The sequence below is a fragment of the Sarcophilus harrisii genome, chromosome 5, assembly GCF_902635505.1.
Source record: "Sarcophilus harrisii chromosome 5, mSarHar1.11, whole genome shotgun sequence".
NCBI lineage: Eukaryota > Metazoa > Chordata > Mammalia > Dasyuromorphia > Dasyuridae > Sarcophilus > Sarcophilus harrisii.
The window spans coordinates 172,408,307-172,424,298 of record NC_045430.1 but is presented as its reverse complement, the minus strand read 5'-3'; the positions used below and the strand labels follow the sequence as shown (position 1 = coordinate 172,424,298).

At 34.1% G+C, this 15,992-nt stretch overlaps 1 protein-coding gene across 3 annotated transcripts in view; it reads left to right on the top strand.

The window, feature by feature from the left end:
• The window catches only part of POT1 (protection of telomeres 1), a 76,736-nt gene that overhangs the window by 21,216 nt on the left and 39,528 nt on the right, over positions 1-15,992 (top strand). The gene's annotated exons all lie outside the window — the stretch shown is intronic.

Here is a 15,992-nt window from a genome sequence, read left to right as displayed (position 1 = left end):
AAATTATTGATCTTTTATTTTTCTGCCACCTTTATTTATATATGTACTCATTTTGTACCCAGAGATCTAATTGCCATAATAAGAATAAAAAACAAAAATCAGTTCAGCAAAACTAACCAACATCAATTGAATCTGATAGCTTATGCAGTATTCTTTATCCATAATGACCTCATCTCTGCAAAGGAGGAGGAGGCGGCACATTTTCTCTTTTTTAGACCATCTTGATCATCCTAATTATTAAAGCGTTCAGATTTTGTTTCTCATTTACATCTATTTACATTCTCAGGTAGTCATTGTGCATTTTTTTTTTAATTTCCTCTTCACTTTAAAACATTTCATATAAATTTTCTATTATTACATGTAAATCTTAAGCAGTAATTAGTAAAAATGACAATGGGAAATATTTGAGATTTTGTTTTTAAAATTTCAAAAGTAGTATCAGTTCTAAAGTTCCCTAAAAATTTACTCACATGCTTCCCAAACATTTGCAAGTAAATTGTTAGGTATAGGTTTGAATTATTGAAGTACATAATCACACTTTTTCTAGACGGTTACACAAAAAAGGATTTAGAATAAATATGAGCCACAAAGAATTAAAATGTGTATGCCAGATATGTTCAGATATACAAAATCAGCTGGAGACATTAAGAGCTAGTAATAGACCATCTGCTATTATAGAGATTAGGACATATGTTTAACTATGTTTTTTTTTTCCTCCTCTGATCCATATTTAAATGAATATCATCAATTCCATTTGAACATATTCATTGATAACACTAAAAATATATCTTGAAACTCTAGAGAGAGTTTCTAAACTATCAATTTTGGGGTTTTGTTGGTCATTTTTTCTTTGTGTTGAAGGAAGTCATGCTTTACCAGGAGTGAATACTACAGGAAAGTAAAACAAATAGCACTGATTTTTGTTTTTAGGAAAGTACCAACTTCATTAGAGCTACCATAGAGAAGTACCAGAATAAACGTACAGGAACAAACTGCAGCTGTGCCTATTTTATGTTATGCAAAGAAACATTATTTCCTATGTATCTAGCTACATTTTAAATCATATCCAGATGTACAGATGAGGAAAAAGTTCTTAAAAAACTCTCAATACAGATTGAGGAAGAAAAAGGTATTTCTAAGATTTTTTTCATTATTTCATACAAAATATGTATTCAAGATGAGATAGATGTAAGGTTTACATAATTTAGCTTTCTCAGTCAATTAATCTTGTGCCTTTCATCACATGCCAATTATTAATGACAAATATGTTATCTGCATTCTTTTTTTCGTGGGTTTTTGTAGTTTCTTAAGTTTTTACTTGCATTTCAAAAAAAAAATGATGCTGTCAGAAATGTAGCATTTGTCTCTTTCTATGGAGAGACTCTTTGACAGTTAATGATGGCTATGTGACTTAGCCATCATAAACATAACCTCCTTTGGGAATAGAATCATCAGGAAGTTGGAATAAGATTTCATAAGAATCAAAGACATATTTAAATAATGTTAAGAGTATATCGCCGACAACAAAAAAAGATTTTGTGGTTGCACAATGGATTTATGTGCATCTAATAGGCTTTTATTCATATAAACATGCCTTTCAATACTTCTCTATTGTTACAGTAGAATGACAGATTTGCCATACAAAGACAAATCTGGGCCTAGATATATACTCTTTTCCATGAATAAACACTTTGTCATATTGTCATAACATTTTTTTTTCACATTTAGTTTGTCATCTTAACAACTTATGTTACCTAACGACTTCTGAACTTTGCCATCCTAACTCCATCTCTCCGTCCTTATAATTTTCAAGCCTTTTCATATGCCTTACAGTTGAGCTTTATATTTTCTTCAATTAATTTAGAGTTTCTTGGAAGTAGGGACTCGAGCATTTTTGTGTCGGTATTATTAGTGTTTAGCATAGTATTTTGCACATAGTAATTGCTTAGAAAATGCTTTTTCTTTAATTCATTCGAAATTGACACATGGAATACATTGGAATCATAGAGCCACTTGGCATATCTAGAGCTTATCTCTTGATTTTTAGGTTAGTGTTCTTTACACTATGTATCATATAGTCTAAAGAAAGGAGGTAATATTCTTAGGACCACACAATGATGATTTGAATTGTAAACAATTCATTTATTGATTTGTTGTAAATTATTTGGATGCCCCTTTAATTTTCACTCTGCAGTGTCATCAAAATGAAAGATATTACTTTTTAATAATTCTTTTAAAATTCTAATAACTTATTTTGTGGTGGGAGATAATGGCTTAATCTTAGCAGTGCTTACTTGAATTAACTGGAAAATCTCATTTTGTCACACTAATAAATACAAAAGTTAGGCAAAACTTTGTACTTTTAAAAATAATAAGTTGGAGAATCCTGGGAAGATGGCAGAGGAAAACAGAAAATTCCAAGTTTTCCAGATTTCCCCCACAACCAAGGCAAAAAAAGGCTCCTTGGTGCTAACATAAAGCAGTAAAAATAACCGAGAGTTGGGACAGAGCATTGATCTTCTTTGTATAAATGGAAAACAGTAGAAAGATCTCAAAATGGAAGTTTGGCCTTTGTGAAGCATTAACATCTCCCTGTGCCTCTGCTGAAATAGCAAATGTCAAGTGCTGGGGGAAGCTGAGTTGGGAGACAGCCTCAGCCTGAGGCCCAGAGAACCTCTGCTGATAAGAAACACCTGGTGCAGTTGTGCTGCTTAGATGGGGCCCTGGGCAAGAAAGGACTTGCACATTCCTGGTGAGGTGAGGTGGGCTGCTATCTATGAGCACTTGAAGGAAGGTTCAGTTCTTAGACCTTGGGGGTGGGGGGAGAACTAAGAGACCTGGGGGCAGAGATATCATCCTCCACACTCTTGGATTATTCTAACAAGCTCCTATGTTACTATGAGAATAGTTAAATAAAATAGAGGAAGGAAGAGGCTTCAGAGGAAGATACTGAAGTAAAAAAAGTCTCTTCTATCCCAAAGAGTAATTTCAAATGGTCACCTGCTCCCAAAAAATTCCTAGAAGAACTTTAAAAAGACTTTAAAAATCAAAAAAGAGATTGAAGAAAAATTAATTAAAAAAATAATAATCCAAGAAAAAGAAGAAACTTATGAAAAGAAACTCAGTCAACTTTAAAATGAGATCCAAGATCTTAAGGAAGAAAACAATTCCTTGAAGATTAGAATTGAGTTATCCATGATACTAAATTAGAAAGTTGGATATTCAGTGAATATGCAGATTTTCAGGACTTTCTATCAATCACATTTGAGCGCAATAGAAAACTTAACATAAAGGGGCCAATATCAAAAATCAATTTCAAGGATTTTAACATGGAAAAATTGTTTTTTACATAAAAATTTATACCTTATGTTTAAGATTAATATCAGTAATAGGGTAGCTCAAAGGAAAGATGGGGCAGAATTAAGGTAAAAATAATAATTATGTTATACAAGTGAGGTGCAGAAGAAGAAAATCTCTATCAGGATTGGGTTAAATAGACAACATGACATATATATCATGAAGGGTACAGTGCCCTCCAAAATCTGTAAAGAAATAAAGAGGGAGGGGAAACAAAGGAAAAAAGGCAGGATCCATGAGTGGGTGGGTGGAGATTAAGTAATATCAAAGCAAGTTAATGAGGAGAATTAATGCAAAGAATTAGTAGTATTAGGAAAGTATGGATTTGTGTGTGTGTGTGTATGTGTGTGTATATAGAAATATATCCTTGCTTGACTATAGCCTGCTTGGAGAACGTAGGGCTGATGAAAAGATGGGAATGAATAAAGCAAAAAAAAAAAAAAAAAAAAAAAAAATATATATATATATATATATATATATATATAAAGTGAAAAAAAATGTACAACAGAAGACAACCTACAGGGAAGTAAACAAAAGATAGACTCTCATAAATAATATCTACTAGTTGACTCCTTCATCTTTAAAAAACAAAAACAAGAGGAAAAAAAACCTTTCACTTTCTCCTATCATTTCTTCAAATTATCATCCTTTATCTCTTCTCCAGACTTTTACTGCCATACTTTTATTAAGAATCTTCTATATATACTGCCTCTAGTTCTAATTCTCTAGTTCATTTGCTTTTCAGTTCCCTAAAATTTGGCTTCATGTGACTATTGGTAGCATGATTTTTCTTTTTCCTTTAGGAAACTACTATTCATATCCTTCAACTATTTGTAAATTGAGGAATGACTTTGGTTATTATAAATTTGAAATTATGTGATTACAATAGCAATAGATGACACTTTTGTAGTTATGTACCAGCCACTGTGCTAATCTAATCCCTTTACAAGATTGTAATCTCATTTGATCCTCACAATGATCCTGGCATATACAAAGACAGTTCATGTTGAGAAACTGCAGACTTGCAGTGTTTTCAAAGTGTTCTGATCCAAGGCAAAATCTGTTTGCTGTTATTCTTGTCTGAGGTCTGTAAGTTCCTGACCTGGACTTGAGGTGTGTTAACATTCCTGTTGGTTTACCACTGGTTAGAAGTTCCAGTGCATTTCTGTTGACTCACCTTCAGCTGGGTAGAATGTTCTTTAGGTTCAGAGCAATCTATATTGGTTCTTGAATTCCTGCCTGGATATTCCACTGTAGCCTTCAGACTCAAAAATGAGACCTCATTTCACTTCAGTAGTGAAATTTTTTTGCTGAATTTTTTGCTACTGTTTGCTCCTGAACTTGTTACTTGTTCTACATAGTCTGCCCTGAAACTGCCCCTTATCTTGGATGGATATTCCTACTTCCTTAGTCTACCCTGTACCTGACTTGGATTTTGGTAGTGTATGGCATAGCTTCTACTTGATGCCTATTTTTGCATTTTGTACATTGTTGGGTTCTTTATGCTTTTGAATCTCTTGTTCTGTTGCACAGCTTGATCCTCTTTTGATTCCTCTTCTTTAGTATTCAGTCTAGCACATGCCTCTAACAAACCCCAATCCCTAGTGTCCACAGACCATTCTCTCTCTCTGATCTTTGCTAGAAATGTTAATCACTGATTTTTTTCTTGGATTTACTGATTGGAACTTTGGTGATTTTTCTAGATCTTTAAGGAGGAGTTTTGTTAGAGGGAATCTGTCCTTTTTTGATATAGAAGAAATATTAACAAGTTGTTTTCTAAGACCTAGAATATTATGGCTTTGATTTTTAATATTTAAGTATGTTTTTAATGGTAAATAAAACCCCAAAGTAGAAAACTTGCAAATAAAACAAATAAACAGTTAATAACAAGAAATCTCATGGTATTTATTGTGATATACAGTCTATATATAGCACATTCAAGCAGCTGTTTAGCCATATGCTACAAGTAGTTCTTGAATGTTTATGTCTCTTAAATTGATTCCCTTATTAGAAATTACTATTAAATTGCATTAAACATCAGTAGCTTAAATCTTTGTGTCTTTTATCTCTTATGGAATGCTTTCAAATTGTTCACTAAGTTCTATATATTTTGTAAATCACGTAAATGAGAGCACTTTAATTTAATGTACTTTGCATACATATTGCTATTACTCAGATAAAAAAATTAATTCTTGAAAGAGTAATATTCCATAAAGATATTATTACTTAGCACAGTCATATTTCTTACTGATGAATTTTAGGAATAGATTTAGAGAGGGGAGACTATAGTGTTATTTTTTTAAATTTCATTTCTATTAATCTCTTTGCTGTAAGTGATTTTTGCATATTTTAAGTTCTTTTTATTAATTGAAAAAAATTGTTAAGCTAAAGATAAAAAAAAGTCCATTTGGCCATTCATCATAAAAGTTATATTAGGACACAACTTTTCCTTGCCACAATTTAAAATCAAAACTTTTGGTAATATTTATAATATTATCCTAAATAAAAATGACAAAATAAGGAAAATTAAATTTTTTCCTGAAAGTGAAGAGATCATTTATTAATTTTTATACCTTTGAAACTTTCAACAGTTTTACAAAGATATAATACTTTATACTTAAATTACTAAAATTTGAGGAGGGTTTTAGAGTCACTTATTGTCTTTGATGTATCCCTTAAAAGAGTTTAGAAAGACATTCATTTTGTAGGTGGAAAAATTAATGAATAGTATATAAATAAAAATTTATCTGGCAAGTACATATTATTTTATTTTTAATTGTCTTTTTTCTTAGTAAAATTAGTAAGATTAGTAAAATCAATATGAACTTTTCACTTTCAAAAGAACAGAAATTCAGAACTGTATATGACTTTCAACCATTTTATGTATAATGTATTTTTAACAAGCATGTTTTCCCTTCCTTTTTTCTCCCTATTAAAAAAGAAAGGAAATTAAATCCCTTGGAATAAATATGCATGATTCATCAAAATAAATCCCCATCTTCTTCATCTCCAAAAATATGTCTTGTCCTACACTTTTTGTCTCTTTATAAAGAGGTAGGAAGTGTGCTTAATTTTCAGTCTTTTGAGATTGACTTAGCATTTATCAAAATTCTTAAATCTTTAAAAGTTGTTGTCTTCTGCATTATTTTAGTGATTATAAAATTGTTTCCCTTATTCACATCACTAAACTATGTAAATTTACACAAATCTACTGAAGCAATTTCAAATCCAGCACCTTCCTCATTCCATTACTTTCATATACTAGAGTCTGGTTCATCTATCCACGAGTAATATTTTTATGAATATGAGTCATTAATCCTCTTTTACCTCTTTAGAGAATATTTTTAGCAATAATATTGTTGGGTGTGCACAATTAGCATTTTTTAGATATAGTCAAATATTTCTTTCTTAAATGACCAGTTAACAGTTCTGCATACCAGTGCAACACAGTACATTTGTGTTCCTGCCTTGCCACACTGCAATAATCCATTCAACAGATGCCATTTATCTTTCTTATCATCAAGTAAATATTGGATGGAACATTTATTCTTATCCTTATTAAAGACAAACCTTTTTCTTTTTTTTTTTTTTTTTTTTTTTTTTTTTGAAAATAGCCACTATATCCTTTGATCATTCATCTCAGAGAAGGTCTTAGGATTATTATATTTGTCCCAATTTTATATATATCTCACAGATACTTAAGAAAAATTTTTTCATAAATCAGAATTGCCTATTTGATCTTTCTCCTTTATCTTTCATGGGTGCAAAAGTTGTATTTATTCCTTCTGTTATGTTTGATTATGGGATGATTTCTTTTCCAAATGTTTTATAATTAATACAAAGCAGATTGAATGTAAAATGCTTCCAGTGATGACCTACTCTTGCTTTGCTACTCTTTAAGGCCCATATGGAAGTTAAAAGATTTGATTCCCACTTTTTTTGCTTATTTAATATTTTATTTTTTCTCAATTATATGTAAATACAATTCTTAAGACATTTTTTTTTTTAACAATGTTGAGTTTCAAATTCTCCCATTGAGAAGACAAGCAATTAGATATAGGTTATACCCATGCAGTCATACAAAACAAATTCATATTAGTCATATGAAAGAAAACAGAAGAAAAAAAAAGAAAACAAAAGTTTAAGGAAGTGTACTTTCATCTGCATTCAGACTCCATTAGTTCTTAAGAATTGGATAACATTTTTCATCATAAGTTTTTTTTGTTTTCTTGAGGCAATTAGGGTTAAGTAACTTGCCCAGGGTCATACAGCTAGGAAGTGTTCAGTGTCTGAGGCTAGTGCTCTATCCATTATACCATCCAGCTGTCCCTGGCCTATTCTGTTTTAAGATTTTTTTCTCTTCCATAATTCTTGTGTGCCTCCTTTACCAAACAGTTAATTTCTTTCTCATGATTTTCTTGCATCATTCTCATTTGTGTTCCCAATCTTTCCTCTGTGTGTCTCATTTGATTTTTTAAATCCTTTTTGAGCTCTTCTAGGAGTTCTTTTTCAGTCTGATACCAATTCACATTTTTCTTTAAGGCTTTAGATATAGCAGTTTTGATGTTGTTGAGTTTGTGGTTTGATCTGCCATGTCATCATAATAACTTTCTGTGGTCAGGTTATTTTTTTGCTCATTTTTCTAGCCTATTTCTTGACTTTTATTTTGTTTAGTCATTTTTCACTTGATTTTTAAGTTAGGTTAAATTTGGGGTCTGCTCCCAGGGTAGAGGGTATACTGTCCCAAGCTTCAGGGTTTTTTGAACAGCTGTTTTTGGAGCCTGTTATAAGGGTCTGTAAGTTTTCAGTTCTTGCCATCTGTGGGCTGAGAGCTTTACAAGCCAGTATGCATGATTCATTTGCCTCCAAGGCCTATTACTAGCTTAAAACAGTCTCAGTCTACTGGCACCCTGGTACAGGCACTTGGGATCTCACTGCTGGCTTTCATTAGAGGTTGGGGCCTTGCCATTTTTGTGTACCAGTGCTTAGGGCTTCACTGCTACCTTGTGGAGGGCAGCCTATGTTGGATTGTGTTCCATTCTCTCCTGACAGATTTTCCTGTTGATCTTCTAGGTTATTTTGGGTTGATAAATTATTTAACCTCAATTTGGGAGGGAATTTTTGCCCTTCTAGAATTTTTTTTTTTTTTAAATGTTATTTTACAATTGTTTGGATGTGATTTGGGGAGACCTTAGACAAGTCCTTCCCTTTTCTCCACCATCTTGGCTCTGCCTTGCATTAATGACTCTTTTGAAAGTAAAATAACAGTAATAAAAATAGGTAAGGCAAGCCCTCAACTGTGAAAAAAATATTTATCTTAATCTTGGGAGAACATTCATTGTGACTGAAAAGTCTGTAAGACTGATTTCATTGTTTTCTGAATTCTCCAATTCACTAGACATGTATTAAACACCTACCATTCATAGGTCACTATTCTGACAGTGTAAAATTGTAAAATGATCTAGTCTCTGCCTTCAGTGGGAAATAGTATCCAAGTAAAATATAATTTGTCATTTGATTAGTGTGTATGAGAAATTCTGAATTGATGGAGAAGAGTTTGAGAGAGATAACCAAAGGGAAGTGGGGATTGCCGGTGGGTTTCTGGGCTGAAGAGTCTTATTAGAAACAGGTATGCACAAACCCATCAGCATGGGAGGTATTACACAAGCACATAGCAATAACGCACAGGCTATTAGTGAGGACTCTCCCCATAGTCAATGCAGGCTCGATGTGGTGTAACAAACAGGAATTGTACCTGTAAGTAGTGATATAACAAACAGTATGAATCAATATGGTGTTGTAAAAGATTTCCAGAAGTCCTAGAAGGAGAGTATGTAAACAGTCACACATACGTCTTCTTCAGCAGCCAAGAGATAGTCCAAAATCAATCTATTGTCCATTGCTTCACGTGTCAGGGAATCCAATAATCCCCGCAAGGTTTTGAAGTCCTGCAACAGTTTTTTTATGTTAGGGAATCCAATTATTCTAGCAGATTTTGAAGTCCTGAAACAGTCTTATCATTTCTCAGAAAATCCAATGATTCCTGATGGCTTTCAAGTCCTACAACAGTCTTATCATGTCTCAGAGAATTCAATGATTCCTGAGGGTTTTGAAGTCCAACAATTTTTGATGTCCATGAGTCAAACGTCATAACTGCCATGCTTATTCAGTGGTGGGCACAGTCAGCAATGGAATCACCCCATGTTTCTTGGGTCTTCTCTTTCATTTCAAGGGTCTGCTCTGTCTCTCTCCAATGGACAAAGTGATTATGGCTTGTTGGTACTCATCTGATTCCTTCTCCACCTGTAGAGATACAAGCAAACCCTCTCCCCCAAGCAGTTAACCTATCTGGTCCCTTTCATTCACCACTTTCTGGGTCTCTCCACATCACCTGGCGATTATCTAAACATAGTGGAGCTGCTTGCACTGGACACTCCCCTTCCGGTGGGTTATAAAACCTGTCTGCCGGAGCTGGTGCATCTTTGTCAAAAATCAAGAAGTTAATAGTATAAAAAGCTAGATTTAGAAGTTCTCTAGGGTTACCTGTGGCTCCCCCTTTCTTTTTGTTTGTGGAGGAGTGTTTTAATTTCTATGTTTCTCCTCTCTACTTTTGCCTATCCTTGAGGATTAAAAGGTATGCCAGTGGTATGTAAAATCTTATACTGTGCACAAAAGTATGCAAAATGTTCAGAAGTATATGCAGGTCCATTATCTGTTTTTATTGCTTGGGGCACACTCATAATTGCAAATGCTTGGATAAGGAATTCAGTGACCACTCAGGCTGTCTCTTGCTGCTGGTATTGCAAAAGTGAATCCTGAAAAGGTGTCTACCACAACATGGATAAAAGACAGATGACCAAAAGATTTATAATGAGTCATCCATTTGCTAAATTTCATTGGGTCTCAAACCTCGAAGGTTCTTCGCTGGAAACAGTGGAGGAGTGTAGAAAGAGGCAAGCTGTACAGATTTTACTATGCTCTTAGCTTCCTCTCTTGTTATTCTAAATTGTAAACATAAAACTTAAGCAGCCTGATGATATTTAGAATGAGATGCCTGGGCTTCTTGAAATAAAGGAGTATTTGCCAACATTGTTAGAAGGGTATCTGCCTTTGAATTACCATCAAAAATAGGACCTGGAAGTCCACTGTCAGAGTGGACACAAGATATAAATCTTACCTGGATGCTTTCTCATTTGCTCTTGAAATTCCTTAAAGAGCTGATATGTATTAGAGGCTACAAATTTTATCTGGGCTGTGGCAATTCTTTGTACCACACCTACTGAATAGGCCGAATCAGATATTATATTTATATCTCCTGGATAATAAATAAAAGCTAGAATTATTGCATACAATTCATTCAGCTGAGTGTACTGAAAAGGAGTTCTGACTACTCTCTTTATAGTTAAGTCACGAGAGTATACAGCGCAAATATGATGTTTGGATGCATTCGTGAAGATAGTTGGTCCTTTAAGAGGAACTTTAGAAACCTTTTCTTCAAGAATCCATCACCAATTATGTAATAGTCTGGTTATCTTTAATGGATACCTGTGTGTAAAATTTGGAGCCATAGCTAATATAATTTGCCACTCTGGGATGGTCTCATAGCACACATTAATTTGTCTATTAGTATAAAAGGTGTATGTCTTGTCAGGTCTTATCCCAGATAATTTTACTGCTCACTTAATGGCCTTTAATAAAATTCTAGCCCCAAGCACTGGCTAAGGAGTAAGTCTTTGTTCTGGTTGTGCCAGGAGGTTCACCCACTCTATCACACTGTCTCCTTGATGAAGGACTGCTGTGGAAGCCTCTTGTGTAGCAAAAACTGATATTTCTAAGGGTTTTTGAGTGACCCTTTCAATGTTGGCACCTCTAATGACTGTACGATTTGCACCAGTGTGTACCAATCTTTCTAATGGTATGCCATTTATATAGATAGTGAGCATAGATAGGTCAGCTGTCACAGTTGCTATCCAGTTTATTCCTGGATTTTGTTGCTTGGAGTCAGAATCTGGACAACTATCACCAGATTGCTTATTAGGAGTCTGTATTAGTAAATGTGATGCTACTACCTCCCCTGGGTGATAAATCACACATTGTCTACCTGTATTAGGGACTGGAATATTATCTACACATTCCCCAATTTCCCACATCAGTATATGGATGGACACTGTTTTGTATGTACTCTCAGAAGGTGAAATGGATTGGATGAAGCCAGTTCAACTTCTCTCAAAAGTCTTTTGAGCTTTTTTTGTAAGCTGGCGTAGTGAGTTTAAAGCACTGTCTCCCCTTAAAATGTCATAGAATGGTTGCAATTTATAGTCTGTTGAGCCTAACACTGGACATCCATTGGATATCTCCTTTCAATTTCTGAAAGTTATTTAAGGTGTTTAGCTTCTCTGTTCTTAAGGAAAGTTTTTGTACTGTAAGCATTTTAGTGTATACTTCATATCCTAAATATTGAAAAGGAGCATGTCTTTGAATTTTTTTCTGGAGCTATGTGCAATTTGTAGTATCTTAGTGTTCCTATGGTCTTTTGTAGACATGCTTCTAATATTTGTTCCTCAGGTGCATATCCCAATATATCATCCATGCAATGTAATGGCATTATTTTTGGAAATGCTTTTCTCACTGGAGTAAGAGCAGCAGCAACATACATTTGACACATAGTAGGGCTGTTTTCCATTCCCTGTGGCAAAACTATCCATTCATATCTTTTATAAGGCTCAGCTAAGTTAACGCTGCGCACTAAAAAGGGAAATCTTTTCATACCCTTCTTATCTAGAGGGATAGAATGGAAACAATCCTTAATGGGGATAGAATGGAAACAATCCTTAATGTCTATAACCCAAAGAGGCCATTCTCTAGGCAACTGAGTAGGGGATAGAAGTCCAGGCTGAAGAGTTCCCATAGTTTCCATCTGTTCATTTACCTTTCTTAAATCAATCAAAATCCTCCATTTTCCAGATTTCTTTCTTAGAACAAATACTGGGGAATTCCAAGGACTTAGAGAAGGTTGTAAGTGTCCTTGGTCAAGTTGCTCCTGTACTATATCTAATAAGGCCTGAATATTATCATTAGCTAAGGGCCACTATTCTATCCACACTGGTGTATCAGTTTTCCATTGGATAGGAACAGATGAAAGTGTTGGCAGGCCTTCAATAGCAGACCTGTCCAAAAAACCAAAGTACTCATTTTTAACCCTAATTGTAAAATGTCTCTTCCCCACAGATTGATGGGAATTTTTTCAACTATAAAAGAAGTAAAACTTCCTGTTTCTCCTTCAAAAATTCATCTCAAAGTGGTAGCACTAACTTCAGCTGCTATTGATCCTCCTATGCCTTAATCTTTGGCCAGTGACTAGGCCAGTTGGCACCTCTAATGACTGTACGATTTGCACCAGTGTGTACCAATCTTTCTAATGGTATGCCATTTATATAGATAGTGAGCATAGATAGGTCAGCTGTCACAGTTGCTATCCAGTTTATTCCTGGATTTTGTTGCTTGGAGTCAGAATCTGGACAACTATCACCAGATTGCTTATTAGGAGTCTGTATTAGTAAATGTGATGCTACTACCTCCCCTGGGTGATAAATCACACATTGTCTACCTGTATTAGGGACTGGAATATTATCTACACATTCCCCAATTTCCCACATCAGTATATGGATGGACACTGTTTTGTATGTACTCTCAGAAGGTGAAATGGTCACGCCTACTGTGCCTGGACGCAAGGGATCCATAGACTGGAGAGGAACAGATTTTATTTCTCCAGGGGGTATGTCAGTTGTCCCAATTGCAAGCAACTCTATTCTTCCCAATTGTAATCCCTTTCTCCCATCAGGTTGCTACCTGGTTGATTGATTGTATAATCCCTTTCTCCCATCAGATGGCTTCCTGGATTAAGGAGTCACACTCCTTATCCTACTCCACCCTCCTCACAATCTGCCTATACACCAACAGATCCAGCCAGCACAGAGTGGTGTTAAATAAGCAAATGTTAATATAGTATTGTCCAATTGGTAATTAGCCTTAAGTGCTGGCACTTCAGTGCCTCATGTCAGTTTCAGCCCATTACATAAAATATATTAAAAAACAGGGGTAGGAAATATGATAGAAAATATAGATTGGCGCCAAATATTAATAAGCCTTAAATGCCAAGTTGAAGTGTTATGTGTGCCACATGGTTCTATAGGGGAGCCACTAAAAGTCTTTGAATAGGAAGGAGAGACAGCTTTATCTCTTAATACCTCATATAAATTCAAATTTTAAATATATTTTTTAAAATCACTATAATAAAATTATGATCAATTAAGGATTCAGGATTAAAATGGAAACCAAACTATATAGAGTGAGTTCATATATAGAGAGTTCAAAAACATTATGCAAAAATGTTTTTTCAAACAAAATGGTCAGTCATTAAAGTAATAAACTTTTGAGATGCAATGAAAATAGTCTTTACACAATATTACTAAACATTTTTCATCAGCAAAAAAGAGATTAATGAATTAAAAATATAAGGAAGGAAATAAGCATTTATGAAGCACTTATTTTGTGCCAGGCACCCTGGTAGGTGTTGGACATACAAATACAAGCAAAAATAAACAGTCCCAATGTCATTCTAATGGGAGAAGACAACATATAAAAGGAAGATGAAAAGAAAGAGAAAGTAATTAAGAGGGAAGGAGGGCACCTGGTACAATGGAGGTCCTAGGATAAACCCACCAATAGCAGAAGGGGGTGGTCCTTATAAAGGGATGTTACAGTTTGAAAAAGCAATGATTATTAAGCTTTTGTTTTTAATCCATTTATTTCCTTTGAGTTAATTTTTATCTCCTTTTAATGGTCCTTTTGCAATTAGTTTTGCTTACACTACTTTTTTGATAGTCTGTTCCTTCTTTGCTCCCTTGTGATTTTTTATTAATTTTCTTTAACTAGAATCTTCTAAAAAGTTTCTCCTTTCTTATTATTTCTTGTTCTCATTTATTCTGAATTTTTATTTTCTGATTTATGTACCATGCTTCTTTATTCTCTGTGCTCTTCAAGGGGGTAAAGCTTCCTAAGTAAATTTTTGCCCTTTTCTCTACAATTTCAGTATTTCTTCCTTTATAACCTTACTAGAACAGACCTATTTTCTGTCCCCTCACCTCCCTTTACTCACTATGCCTCCTATCAGTTCATGAAGGGAACTGTCAGAGACAAAGAGTCCTTGTATGTTAAGATCCATTCTATGACCCTAATTGTGAGGGCTGTATTAACCTTTATCCATATCAGTCTGTTCCTAAGACTATAGTATCCTATCTCTTGTTCTGTGTCCCCCAATTACTTGGGATTCTCACTGTCTTTGCATCAACTTTACAAGGGTGATAATGCTTTCCAAAGAGGTATATCCTTTTTCCAAAAAGATGATTTCATAATATGCAAATTGTCTTCAATTAGCAAGATTATAGCTCTCTTACTGAAAACTTTTTTCTCCTTTCCCATGAGAATGTTATAGTATATTCTTTCCCCTTTCATTCTGTTGCTCCTTTCCCACATTACAAGTATTTTCTATTTCTTTTATTCTTTCTCATCTGTTTACTTATCTTGCTGAGCGACTAAATGAATTATCTCTTCATTCTGTGACTCTGAACCTGGTATAGTTATATCACTGCCTGTTTTCTGTCCATTACCTCTATTACCTTCACTTTATCGCCTGCCATTGCAAATTCTATAAAAGATCAACAATTTTTGCGGGAAGATAATAGAATGATATGATGAGATTGAAAGGAAATATAGTATTAGGTGTTATAAAATATTTGATAGTTAATGAAATTTATGCATACTACTATTTTGATTTTCTTTTAAATCAGCACATATTTATTAAACTTTTGATATTCTGTGATTATGTGACCAGATGTTCTATTAAAAGAACCATTCTGTCAGTTTTATGAAGGTTGAATTGGAAGGGGAGAGAGTTTACGACAACATATATTAGACCATTGTAATAGCCAAGGAATCTTGTAATGATGGCTTTATTAAAATTTTGGAAAGGGTAGTGATAGGAAGAGATGGATGCAAGGGATCCTGCATAAGAAAAAAAGGCAAATTTGATAACCATTGAATTGTGAGAGGTGACATAAAAGAGTTGTAGAGTTTGCTAGTTCCAGTTGCCAGATATGAAAAACCTGAGAGGTAGATGGAAGGAGTGTGTGATCATAGGTCTCCGGGCCTCTCTGGACATCTCTGGGCCTCAGTAATTTCATTTGTAACATGAAGAAGAAAAAGATGAATTTTAAATTTCTGCAGCTAGAAATTTTATCAAACTGTGAAGTTTTCCATGTGGCCTTTGGGCTATATGGAAGACATTCTATGAAAGAAAGAAGTAATGGTCTTCTTTGTTAATTATAAGTGGTAACAGCTAGATTTTAGGGAAGACTAAAAAGGCATTAATATGTCTGGAAGAAATGAATTATAAATTTGTGCTTTTTATTACCAATGTGTTGAAATAAATGATTCTGTACATTGCTGAAATCTCCCCAAAGGGATAAGATTCTGAGGAGAAGTAATACAAAGCTAGCCAATTTAAGTTTTTCCTAGGCTAATTTTGACAATCAAATTGTAAGCTTAAAAAATTGTGTGCCTAAAATTTGCATTAT